Below are 12,324 nucleotides of genomic sequence, written 5' to 3'. Positions count from 1 at the left end.
ACAAATACAATATATTAGGTGAAGTGGTGTAGAGCCTCCCTATCTATATTTAGTTGCTGGATGTAACTAAACCTCTTTTCCTCTAGAGGAATCAGGCTGATGACTGTCACCTGCTTTGTGTCATTCTAACTCTTTGCATATGCTTTACTAAATCTGTCTGGTAGTGTTAATTTAGTATTTTTCAAAACAGTTAGATGAGTCCCCTCTGAACCTTCTGCTTGTCACCAGGTGGTAAAATCTGGGATTCTGAGTTCAGAAGCAGTTTGTGAAAGAGACATTTGAGGTTTCGTCATTAAAACATTGGCCACATTAGGAAAAGATAGAGGCAATAGAATTAAATTATAAATTATTAATTTTTTAATAAAGTCCTTAAAAATTAATTAATCTAAACTCTTTCCTAATAACTGTCTCCTTTGCTAAGTAATGCTCAACAACCTAGTATTTCATTATCCTTGTGAGGTATTGCTATCACTGAATACAATCAACAATTTCTACAGTAATAATTTATTAGGGGAAGAAGCCTAGCATTCCATGGTACTGCTAACCAGCTGAGTTTTGATGGATGTGTTTGGACATCACCTGATAGTGAAATAATTCTTCATTAATCAGAGGAGAGCAATTGATTCATAGGACTGTAGCAAAATGAAAGAAATAATACATATGTTATGTTGTAAAAGCAATTTCACATTCATTTGATTAGTACTTTAAAGTTTTCCTGATAAAAAGAAAGATTAGTTTTCATTTCTAAGATATACACTCAAAGTTATCTTCTAGAATAAATGTCTCAATACATGGTAAAAATTATGATGTCACTACAAACATGATCCAGAACCAAAATGCCATAGACCCAAAAGTTACACCAGGAAGTTGCTCTCAAATGTCATTCTCTGTTGCTCAAGGAACTTTCATGCTTGTCAACAAAGCTACAAAGCACACACCACATGTGGCATTGGTAAATGCTGGCTTTTTAATGACATCCACCCCATCTATAAGCTTAAGAACAAAATTCTTGACCTTCATTTCCAAAACACCACACAGCTCTATCACTTTGATAAAAGAAAATAGTTTTATGCTCTGCAGTAGATGATCTTATATCTCAGCTGATCACTGAAGATGGGCAAGACAAGCATGAGCACATGAGATGGTTTGACAGTTCATCTCCAGGACCACACACAAATATACACATTAACATCAAAGAGGTAATTCTAAAGTTCAGCACTATGGAAAAGGAGGAAGAAGACGAGATTAACAGGTAAAATTAAATTGGTATGTCAGTCCTCTTCCCATTTGTTTTTCCAAACAGAAAGATCTTAGGAATGGATTTTCTTTTAAAAGCCTTTTTGCCCTCAAGGGTTGCTTTCCCCTTTCCATTGGCTAGGGCAAGTCCAGGGCAGCTAGGAAGAGGCCTTAAATTTAATGAGAAGTATCTTGGCTGCAAGCAAGGCTTAAAACCTAGAGAAACTTTTAGGAATGAGGCAGTCCCTGGTAATGACCTTGCAGCTCTTGAGAACCTCTACTCTAAAAGCAAAGCTTTAGGACTCCCAGTGAAGACAGTTAAGGTTGCAACAGCACTTTCAGTGCTCAGCAGGTTGCCAAAGTGTATTCGGGGAAAACAAAACACCATATTATAACCACATAAAGTGAACTACAGTATGGCATGCTTATCTGGGACAATATACCTGATAGATATCTGATAGCGTATCTGGGATAGTATGTCACCCTGATATACAGAAATGGGAAAGAGGTTAGGTTGCGTATTCCAACAGAAAAGCATAGATAAAGAATAAGGGAAGAGGCAGCAGTCCAAAAACAACAACAGAAAAAGAGTCCCTGCTTAGAAGTTTCTAGGAGTCTTGCATCACAGCTTCCCTTTTCTTGCATTCCTTTAGTCTGCAAAGGCTCACACCTCTGTATCCAAACATCATATGCCCTGCTGCCCCTTCCTCCTGTCCCAGAACTGGCATTTACCAAAACCCCCAAGTATAGCTCTCTTTCATTCCTGACCAACCCAGATCCTCATCTTTACTGCTCCCTAGAATCCTCTTAATTCCCAGTTCACAGTTGTCCTGCTCAAGATCTTCGAAAACACCATCACAGAAGCCAGCATTTGGCCACTTCTGTCCTCTGCAGATTTCAAAAGTAGCCTTAACACCCCTATCTGTCAGCAGAGTCCAGCTTACCCTTACTACAGCCATCTAATTCTACTCCCTCACTAGGGACATTGGCTTCCACAAAAGCACAAACTCTTCTTCTTGTAGAAATGAACTATTCTTGCCCACACCTCACCAAAACTGAAATATAAGAGCAGAATGTGGGAAAATAATTGCTGGAAAATGCTTGTTACTTTAGCCCTACAAGCAACAAGATGCGCTAAAAAAAAATATAAAAAATTAAAAAAGATAACATTTTTTACTCTTTTGACTCCAGAAAATTAATTTCCATCTATGATTTGCTGTATCTTGTAGCCAACCTTAAGAGGACTCAGTACAGTAAAAATGGAGGAAGACGTTTAAGTTGACTTACAGTGTAGTCAAAAAGAATTAGATAATATTTTAAAGAGATTTCAGGAGACGGAAGAGCACATCTGCATCTCCTTATCTTTTCCCCACTTATGTCATTGTAACGGAAGACTTGTAAAGCTAGAGAGCTATTTAGAACATGTTTTAAAGAAAGAAACAATCATGGAAGCTAATCCAATAGCTGCAATCAAGCATTAACTAATGCTAAGGGAAGGACTAATTTCCTCATCTTTAGCCATCTATTATTTAGCCATTTATTTCCTCCTCTATTAACTGTGTATTTTTAAAAGGAGTAAGATGCTTTCTTTACTTTAAAGACAGTAAATAACTAACGCTGGATGTTTTTTTTCCCCGCATTTCATTGTTTTATATAACATTTGGAAAGTTTATAAGACCATGGATCACGTTTGAAGCAGCCCGGTGACTTCAGCATATAGTGCTGGGGAATCTGAGGCACTCCTGCTGTGGTCTGTATCACAGCACCTTCCGCCACGCACTTGGTCTTTGTCTTTGTGCAGCACTCAGCCATGCTTTGTCATCACTGAGTTCAGATACTGATGAACACCTGGGAATGTCTGTGGCATGTTTCCTGAAGGCTCTTGTCATTGTTGTATGACAAGTATTACTGTAAGCCAGAATTACAACATGCAGTACCGTACCGTGGCTTATGCAACCACTGCACGTTTCTCAGAAGACGAATCTTTTTGTTATTTGGTGAAAATGTATGTATGATAGTAAAACAACATGGTTTCACTTTTAGGACACCTCAAAATGCCAGATTTAGACTGACATGATTTTACAGCATACAGCTAAGCCAGAGTCAAAACATAATGAAGAAACCCCCTAACTTGTCCCTACAAATTCAGATTCCTGAGCAGCAGTACTTGAGAGTCAAGACAACCCTAGTGGGAACATGCAGTATATGAGCCCTGAGAAAGGGATCTCTGTCATACTGTGTTTTTTTTAACAGTCTGTATTTTTTTTTTCTAATAAGGGTTTTATATCATATACTTTGTCATAAACTTAATAACTTTGTTTAAAAAAGTATGGACATGATGCCAACAATGCAGCAAATGCCATACCCTTGCAAGGTCATTCCTTGCTCTACTCACGTTCAAAACAATGATCACTCCCCAGAGTACCTGTTTTCTGTCAAATGTTTAGCCACCAGTGCACCCTGGGGCAAGAAGATAGCAAAAGTGAATGAGAATATTCCCAGGCCTCTAAAAGTTGCAGCAAAAGTCACCTTCTGACTCTGAATAGGTCTATCAGATTTATTAAGGAAGCATCAGATATAAAGAAATTCCACTTTCCATCAAATTAATTTTTGGAATGGTAATATTCTAAAATAGTACCTTTTTATTTTCATGATCATGCCTGCGTTTGTCCAAAAATCTGAGAATGAATGGGAACATTAAAGAAAGTACAATCACCTCTGTTTAAATCAGTATGTGCAATTCAGAAGTATCATTCTGGGACAAAAAGATAAAATTTGTAAAAGAATTCATCTTGGGCACCTAAAAGGGAGGTGCATTATGATTAGCAAGGTAGCATAAGTTATCAAAACCTATTTTGTTGAGAGATTTGCATTTCAATTGATATTCATTTCTCTGTCTGGATCTATCTTAACTATGTCTTTGTAGGTACATGAAATAACTCATCGATCAGAATCTAATGATTAAGCTTAGCTAGCAGTGCCATTGTATAGCAGCTGCTAGGCATACTGTGTCTCTGCAGATCCCTGCTGAAGTCAATAGAGCTCTGCAAAGGGGCACAGATGTGCCTGTGTGCAGCCCATTGGAGAACTCAGAGTATAGGCATTAAACCCACTTCTCCCTTCGGAATAGCACAGTTAGTCTGATTCTTTGAAAAAACTGGAAGTACACATAAATCTGGTGAATTTATCTGTAGCAAAGAATTTCTTTTCTAATCTTTGCCAGACTGGAGCTTCTCTTTGATCAGTGATAGAAATGAGAATTTGGGACAAATTAAATTTTTAAGATGCCTATATATTTCATCATTGACCCATAGCCTTTTTATAAAAAGGTGCCTGAAAGATATTGAGCATTTGAGTTATTACAGGAATATGTTAGGGAAGAGGTGGAGACTTCTGTTTCTCTCCTTATGAAATGCCTACTAATTACTGGTAGGAGAGAACCTTTCTCGTCAGTATTTAGGGATTTTGTACAACATGAACCAGAAGAGAATGAGAGGAAATCATCTGGAATAGTTAGACAGTCTGGTGGTTTGATCACTCCTTGCAAAGATACAGAGGATGTAGGCTCAATCAAGCCTGTACTCCAAATCAGGCAGAATGTGCATGTGATAAAAAAAGTCTGATGTGGGAAACCTAAACTCAGGGCTATTGTTTGTAAGAGATGACAGATGTGCACATACAGCTAATCTTAAAAGCCTTGTTCCAATATCCTGTTTTGAGCTTGCCCTGAAGAGTAGGCAGCAAAGTGGTCAGCAACAAAAAAACTGAGGCAGATGTTATGGCAAAAATTTAGAGGCATTTAAAGCATCACGTAGCAGTCCAGTAAATGGGTCTGATGAACTAAGCAGAACTCAAATATTGGATGTATGTTCCTAAATCCCTTTATGGCATTGAAATATTTGTAAATTTCTTCAGGAAGCTATCTCAGGGTTTTTTTTTATTTGCTTTTGGTACATACACATGTACACATGTAAAAAATCATAATTAGGCAGAACAAATATAGACTACAGACCATCAGGACTCAGGAAAGCCAAGAGGTCTTAAGTCAATAACTTACTTTATGACAAAGTTGAAGATATTAATGAGACTCTAATTTCTGGGGAAAAAATAGAGTAGAATTGGGAGAAGTGAAAATATATATATTATTTCTGCTTTTTAACAAAAAGCATCTTAATTTTCAAATCCTTGCCTGAAGAAGTGTTTCCACACACATACTTTATAATCTCATTTAGTTTTTATTAAAAGCTGAACAAAAGAGAAAAGCAGCTCTTGATCTTTTTCAAATGAAAAGTAAAACTAACATATTTGTTGAAAGCTAGAATGAATAAGCACCAGAAGCAAGAAACATATTTTCTCTTGGATCTCAGTATTTGTTCTTGCGAGATTGGCCTGAATCTTACTGCATTTTCACTGTAATACATCACATAATTGTATCTTTCAGACCAAAGCCTGTTTTATTCCTGAGAAGACTCTTCACTTCGTTCAGAGCCTTAGGCTCCCCTTTCTGTCCCTAATTCAGGGTAATACATTTCAGCCCTACAACATAAAGCTGGTATTGGCTACAATGAGGCAGGAGAACTGGGCTCAATTACTCCCTGGGTTTCACACCATGCTACTTCTAAGAGAACAAGGTGCCTAACACTTGTGAACGATATTTCCTATCATTCTGCAAAAGAAGAAAGAACAGGGACTGTCTTTTGACCCCGCAAAAGATGCTTCCTAGGTAGCCAGATGACTAGCTGCCCTTCATCAGCGTTCCCTCTTAACCCTGTGGACTAATCTAACCCAGATCTCATTGACTGCGGCAGAGAACACTATCACTGTGCCAGTGGCCCACTGATTGCATTATTAGTTGATAAGGCTTTGTAATTAGCCCTCAAACTCTCCTCAGTAAATCTCCAATTTCACCCCTCAGAGGCTCTGAGTAGATGCTACTACACTATAGGGCCTCAGAAAGCTACTAATGAAGTGTGTAATGAGGCTTTTTAGAGTCAGAAGATTGAGGAAAAAGCAAAGATAAATAAAAAGCATATAAAAGATGAGGATTGCTTTTCTAGACATTTCCCCCCTCTCTTCTACTGAAAATATTTCTCAGGAATGGCTTCAAAACCATTTCAATTTAAAATGCAGAAGAAGAGTTAATGGTAAATTGAAGTTTACCCTTAAAAATTAAAAAAGGCTTGCATCACTGGTGTGCAGCAATGGATAACATTGAGATAGGACATTAATTTCTTTAGCAAGGAAGCTGTGCTTAAACTCTCAATCTGTGATGCTTTTGCAGCACACCCACTCCTCCACATGTGCACAATTACCTACAGTCTGCAATATCAAGACTTCTCTCTGCGTACTTACCAAGTGGTATTTCTCTAGGAGAAATACCCACAAATTTGTCCAACACTAAACGATATGGTGTTGGCACTGTCATGGGCAAAGATGGATGATTTTTTCAGAGGTTTGGTCTCGCGCAGTCCTTCCAAACATCTCATTTGGTTTTCACTTTCTCATGTTTTAAGTGTGCTATGGTACACACAAATGGTTACAAATGGTAGGATTTTTTTTTTAATGGAGATTTCCCACATATCTTGGAGAAGCCTGTGCTGTCCCATGATTTCTGCTGAGCCAAGGGCTCTGGCAGTTAAGTGCTGTCAGATCTTCTTGTTGTAATTTAACCCCCTTGCTGTTTGCTTTGGCAACATTTTTGTTGCCATAATAGTCTCCAAAACAGAACATATGGACATGCCTTGGGTCATAGTCCAGATATTCTTTAAGTCAGCATAAGTTAGTGTGGCCACGGAGAGATGCAATCTCTCACTCTGAAAAGGGGAAGGGCAGGGAAAGGTTATTTTTAATTCAGATCACTAATTTGATCGGGTTTACCATAACCCCAGAAAACACTTGTGTCACAACCATTTCAGGTCATACTTAGGCATATTAACTTAAACTACTGAAAAAAGTGATCTTGCATTGAGACACCAGACTGTGAAGCAGAGTGGATGAAATATAGACATGTCTTGTGCTCTTCAAGTGTGCTGTGGGCTTTGATAGCATCCAATGCAAAGGTGTTAAACATTTGAGGGTGGCATGGCTGCTTTCTCTGAGAACACGACTCAGAGTTTGAGCCACTCACTTCCATAGAGGGGCCAAAACCTGGCAGAAAATTAGATGGAGAATATAGCAAGACAAATCAAAGCACCGCTGGTAGGATACTATGGCAGTCCACCAAAGAATTTGTGCTATGACAGAATTCCTTTCTCATTGAAACTCTACATTTTTGTACTGCCTCTCAGCCCACATGCCTTTCTGTCTGCCCACCCATCAGCTTAAGGTATCTGGACTACCAGCTGCCACAGTAAGGTCTGCCATTAGGGCATCACAACACAAAAGTACACATTGCTGTCAATAATTTTATTTTCTTGTAGCTTAACCTATTTCATCCTCAGCAGCAGCTAGTTTCCCATGAGTCACTTCAGAGCATAATGGAAAACTTCAGCACAGCACGAATATTCATTTGCATGAGCGATACCAGTATGATCTTCAAATAGACTCTGTTAACTTTGGGCTAAACGCTATTGTTATCCCTTTTGACTAAATGGTTAGACAGTTTTCAGAGTCTTTTGCAACACTTCAAAAAGGAGATACTGAAAAAGGAACTTGCTATTTCTACAGTGCTATCCTGTTCATTTACATAATCAGTATATTAAGTACTCTTTTCCTGAAAATAAGAAGCATCAAATAACCAGAACATTATCTTCAGTCATAGAACTGTTTTTCCATCACATAGTCCCAAATTCTTGTTTTCTTTTCAGCTTTCCCTTCTGGGTCCCAGTGTCTCTGATGCTTCCATCTCTCAGCTTTGCTTGTTTTTGTCACAAGTAGAGAGGAATGACATCTACTAGGTTGGAAGGATACCCTTACAAATCTCGTGGGTCTGCCTCTTTTCCAGGATTGCCCAAAACTTATTTAGGGCAGACATTCCCTTTGTTTCAGCTACCAGTTCCATAAACTGTTAAGATGTTTTGACCTTTACTGTAAATGAAAATGCCTAGCAGCATGCTACCTACCTTCTACAAGCTACCTTCTGTAAACTACCTTCCAACACAATTTAACTCCATCCCCAATAGCATCATAGCATGGCAAAAAACAATGGACTGAATTGAAAGGGCTTGAATTTCACCTCCAGAAGACCTGTTATTTTTCATAGGATACCAAAACTGACACCCAAAAGATTTTGTATAGAACCATAATGCAAAACAAACAAACAAAAATTAATATTTTTTCTCCTGGGGCTACTGGGAGTCACAATAACTTCCACAATAAATGGGATTGCTGGCACTGTTCCAAGAAAGCAAAAAGTTGGAAAGGAAGCAGATTCAAGTACGTGTCCTGTCTCCAGCACAGCAAGCCTTATTGCATTATATTTCACTCAAATGCAATTTAATAATGATAATAAATTACACTGGCCTTCGACTTGATGTTATAGGCCTAAGTAGTGCAACATACTACTTAGTCTTTTGAAACAGCATTCACAAAGAAAGAATTGAAATGCATTTATCTTCACTGAGTAATATAGATATTTAGGTGCATTTAATTTTTGAAAAATCCAGCAAAATTTGAGTCACTTAGGTTATAGCTATACTCAGAAACAAGCTAGGTCCATTACCTGACCTTTTGGCCAACTGACCCGTATGGTTAAACTTTCTTATCCTATAGAGAGGGTGGCTGCATCCAGCAGGGTTAGTCCCAGAAAGATGCCTGGGCACTATCTGGAAGAGCTCCAGGTGGCCTATACTGAAAGCGGGCTGGGGATCATGCTGGCTGTGCTAGCAGTTTGACAGAGGTGGTGATCAGATGGCAGTGGTTGGGCATATGCCATCTGTGTAAAACAGCAGTGGTCAGGCCCTGCACTCCTTTTTTATTCTCACTTGGAGTAAAACATACTCCTTTCTAAGAGTAACTTGAAAGTAATAATTTCAGAATTTTAATGCTTCTGTTAAATCATTTACATTTACCTATTTGTATGTTATTAAATAAAATTATTTATTTGGAAACATATGCATTTTTATTCTTTATGAATTTTTCATGTTCAATTTGCTGAATCTTTGAGCAACACAAACCAACAAAATAGAAATTTACTTTTTTCAAAGTAGAAACAGAATTTAAATGGGAAAAAACTCCTTGCAAAGATGCCTGATAAAACTCAGAGAAGAAACATGCACACACGTCAAAGGTCTGCTGAAGGTTAAGGTAAGGCTTTTCTAATTTTAATTTTATCCTATTCAGGATAGTGATAGAAAACTAGGCTTATTCTTATAAAACCCACCCACGTACGTTTTGCAGCCAATGCATGGTTTTATACCTCCAAAACTATCAATATTCAGGTTTCATTAAAGGTTTACTGGTGCTCTGTCAGACCCCAGTTCTCAGCGATCCTGTCCACCCAAGCAGAGGACTAAGAGACTATAAGCCTCATTTTATTTCTGTGCATTAGCTCCCTTCAACCTGGTAAACAAGCTAAAAAGCTGGCTAATGCAGCTGACATCTTGAATTATGCAATTTCTCATAATACATGCCAGAAATGCTATTCAGCCCAGCTATAAGTGCAGGAATGCTGTTCAAAACCTTGGCTTCTGGCTCAGCAGCATGATCAGCAGTACAAAGGGCACTCGGTATGCAATGGGGATTACTGAGCTGTGCCCGAGGAGGAAGGAAGGCTCCATAACCATCATCCCTTGCTACATCCTTCACAGAAATCCACCAGATATAAAAGGTAACCACAGTGACAGGGAGTCAGAGACATACTGGGAGGAGGTGGCTTGTGGTTAAAACCCAGGTTTGGGATCAGCACTTTGTATTCCTGTGAGACAAAAATTTTTCCGTCTGCTTAAGGGCTGCTGAAATTTGCAGGTTTTTGCAGGAAAGACATACAAGAACCACAATAGTTGTTACATTTCTGCCTGAAGTTTACTAGAAAAAAACATGTATGTTAGGCTGGCAGATTCAAGGTGTTGCCCCTCAGTTTAAGGGAAAAACAAGGATTTAAAAGATATTTGTCAGCAGCAGCCTGGCTGCTCAGTTATTCCTAGTGCAGTGTTTGCAACAAATTCTCAACTGAGCCCCTAATAATATTTCACAGTATTACAGAAAGCTTCCTCTTCCGACTGCAGTTAGTGGTAACTATGCCATTAAATCCTTTGGGACCATGAGCAGGCACAGCTGTCAACCCCAGTATACTGCATCACCATCGCACTGTGTTTTAATCAATTGTATTTTGAGTGGTGCATTTGCAATACATAGAAAACTGACAGAAGACACACCATTTAGTATTGACCTTCTAGTAACCATCTGCCTTCAGGATTTAACAGATTAGAAAGGCTTTTTTTTCTTGAAACATAACCTTTGTTTGAATACCTATGTCTAAATGCTCTTTGGATCTGTTCATAGGCTATGGGGGTCTAGGGCAGGCACTGAGACCTGTGACTTGCTGGAAAATTTGTGTTGTTATCTACATTCACTTGGGGAAGGCCCAACCCTAGTCTAAAACAAAGAACAGACTAGAATATATTTTATTTGGTCTCAGTACTTGGAAAGTTAGAACTGTCTCTGAGAAAAGGTTTTAATTTGTGGTACTAGCAGGGATATGACATACTCTCCAAAGCAGGAAGGCCATACGCAAGCCACCTTCTGGGAACAATCCCTAGCCTACACCAGTGCCCAGAACATGGCCAGGCAGTGGCTGGGAAAGTGCTAATAGATGCAGGTGGCAAGTCTGCTGGGGACCACTCCAAAACCTTCTCAGTGTACATGGTCAGGTTTCTGTACTCAGGTCTGTGTTGTGGAAATGTTTAATTTATCAGCAGGAAGACAGCCGGTCGATGTGTGGAAGTCTGAATAAGTCGACTATCTCCTCTATCCCTGTTGCCTTCAGAAGGGCCACTCCTAACAAGCCACAAACATTAAATCACTCTCCCTCAGCACATCTTATCCCATGAGGATAATTGCCATTTTGCAGGTCCCACAGCCTTCAGATTCACTTATGAGAAAATCTAGGACTGCAGAATTCACAACACGTGTCTCCACCATGGCTGAGAAATTACAGGCTCCTCATCCTGAAAGACCTCTACTCCCACTGACACAGAATCACAAGCTGAAAATTAACAGCTCTTTTTTTTGTTTTCCTGGGACTTTCACAAATTCAGACTGAACCAGTCCGTGTAGCCAGTGTGCCTCAAACCCAAAATTCAGCCCAGATACAATGACTGAGGATATAAAAAATTGAAATGTTGCTTCCAACCACTGTCATTAAAAGCTCATCTCTTCAGCTTTAGCAATCAGCCAGGTACAGGTCTGCCAGCAATACTTACGTCATAGGCCACGTTTCATCATCGGAACTAATATTGTAGCAAATCCTTCAGGTTCACATTCAGAACTTGGCTCAGTTGCCTAAACATAGGTCTCCGGCACCCTTTGAGATGCCATAAGGTATCCTGCCTGGATTTTAGTTGCTAATCAAAAGCAGAGACCTGCCAGTCTTGTTTCATGGTATCTCAGAAATCTTGCAGCAGCTCATGGTGCATCTGAAAAGCATCGGCCTTTGTGCATCTGAATTGAGCCTGCAGAGACATGTGAGCAAGCTATCTGAGACAATATAGTTGTAAACTGTTCTCTTCGGGAATAGTGAATGTTGACGGTTTTCTTCCAGATTACAAGCTAAATAATTCAATTTAATTAAGGCAAAAGGATTTTTGCCTAAGGTTTTTGTTTTGTTTTATTTTATTTTATGAAAAGGTGAGTCACTATGGTATTACCTACAGAACAATAAACAACCTTTGATCAAAGGTTTCACTCTTAATTTCTTCTTTTTATGTATTTCTCCCAGGCAAAAAGATCAATTTTCTAAACCGTGAGAAACAGTCACATTAACAGAAGCTGCAGATTTGAAATCAGGCTACTGCTTTGAAATGTCTTCAGAAGTATATTTTAGTTATAAAATATATATATATATATAGAGAAAGGACAAAAGGAGAGAAAATAAAGAACTATTGGAAAATATATATAACTACCTATATTCTTATAGTTTTAAAATTTGCT

The 12,324-nt window shown here is 38.7% G+C and overlaps 1 protein-coding gene across 2 annotated transcripts in view; it reads right to left on the bottom strand.

Annotated features, from left to right (window-relative positions):
• DLGAP2 (DLG associated protein 2) overlaps positions 1-12,324 on the bottom strand; it is a 487,901-nt gene that overhangs the window by 63,507 nt on the left and 412,070 nt on the right. The window lies entirely within an intron of this gene.

Source organism: Phalacrocorax aristotelis, chromosome 3, assembly GCF_949628215.1.
Source record: "Phalacrocorax aristotelis chromosome 3, bGulAri2.1, whole genome shotgun sequence".
Classification (NCBI taxonomy): domain Eukaryota; kingdom Metazoa; phylum Chordata; class Aves; order Suliformes; family Phalacrocoracidae; genus Phalacrocorax; species Phalacrocorax aristotelis.
The sequence above is the reverse complement of the archived record's forward strand: the minus strand, read 5'-3'. Positions and strand labels throughout refer to the sequence as shown.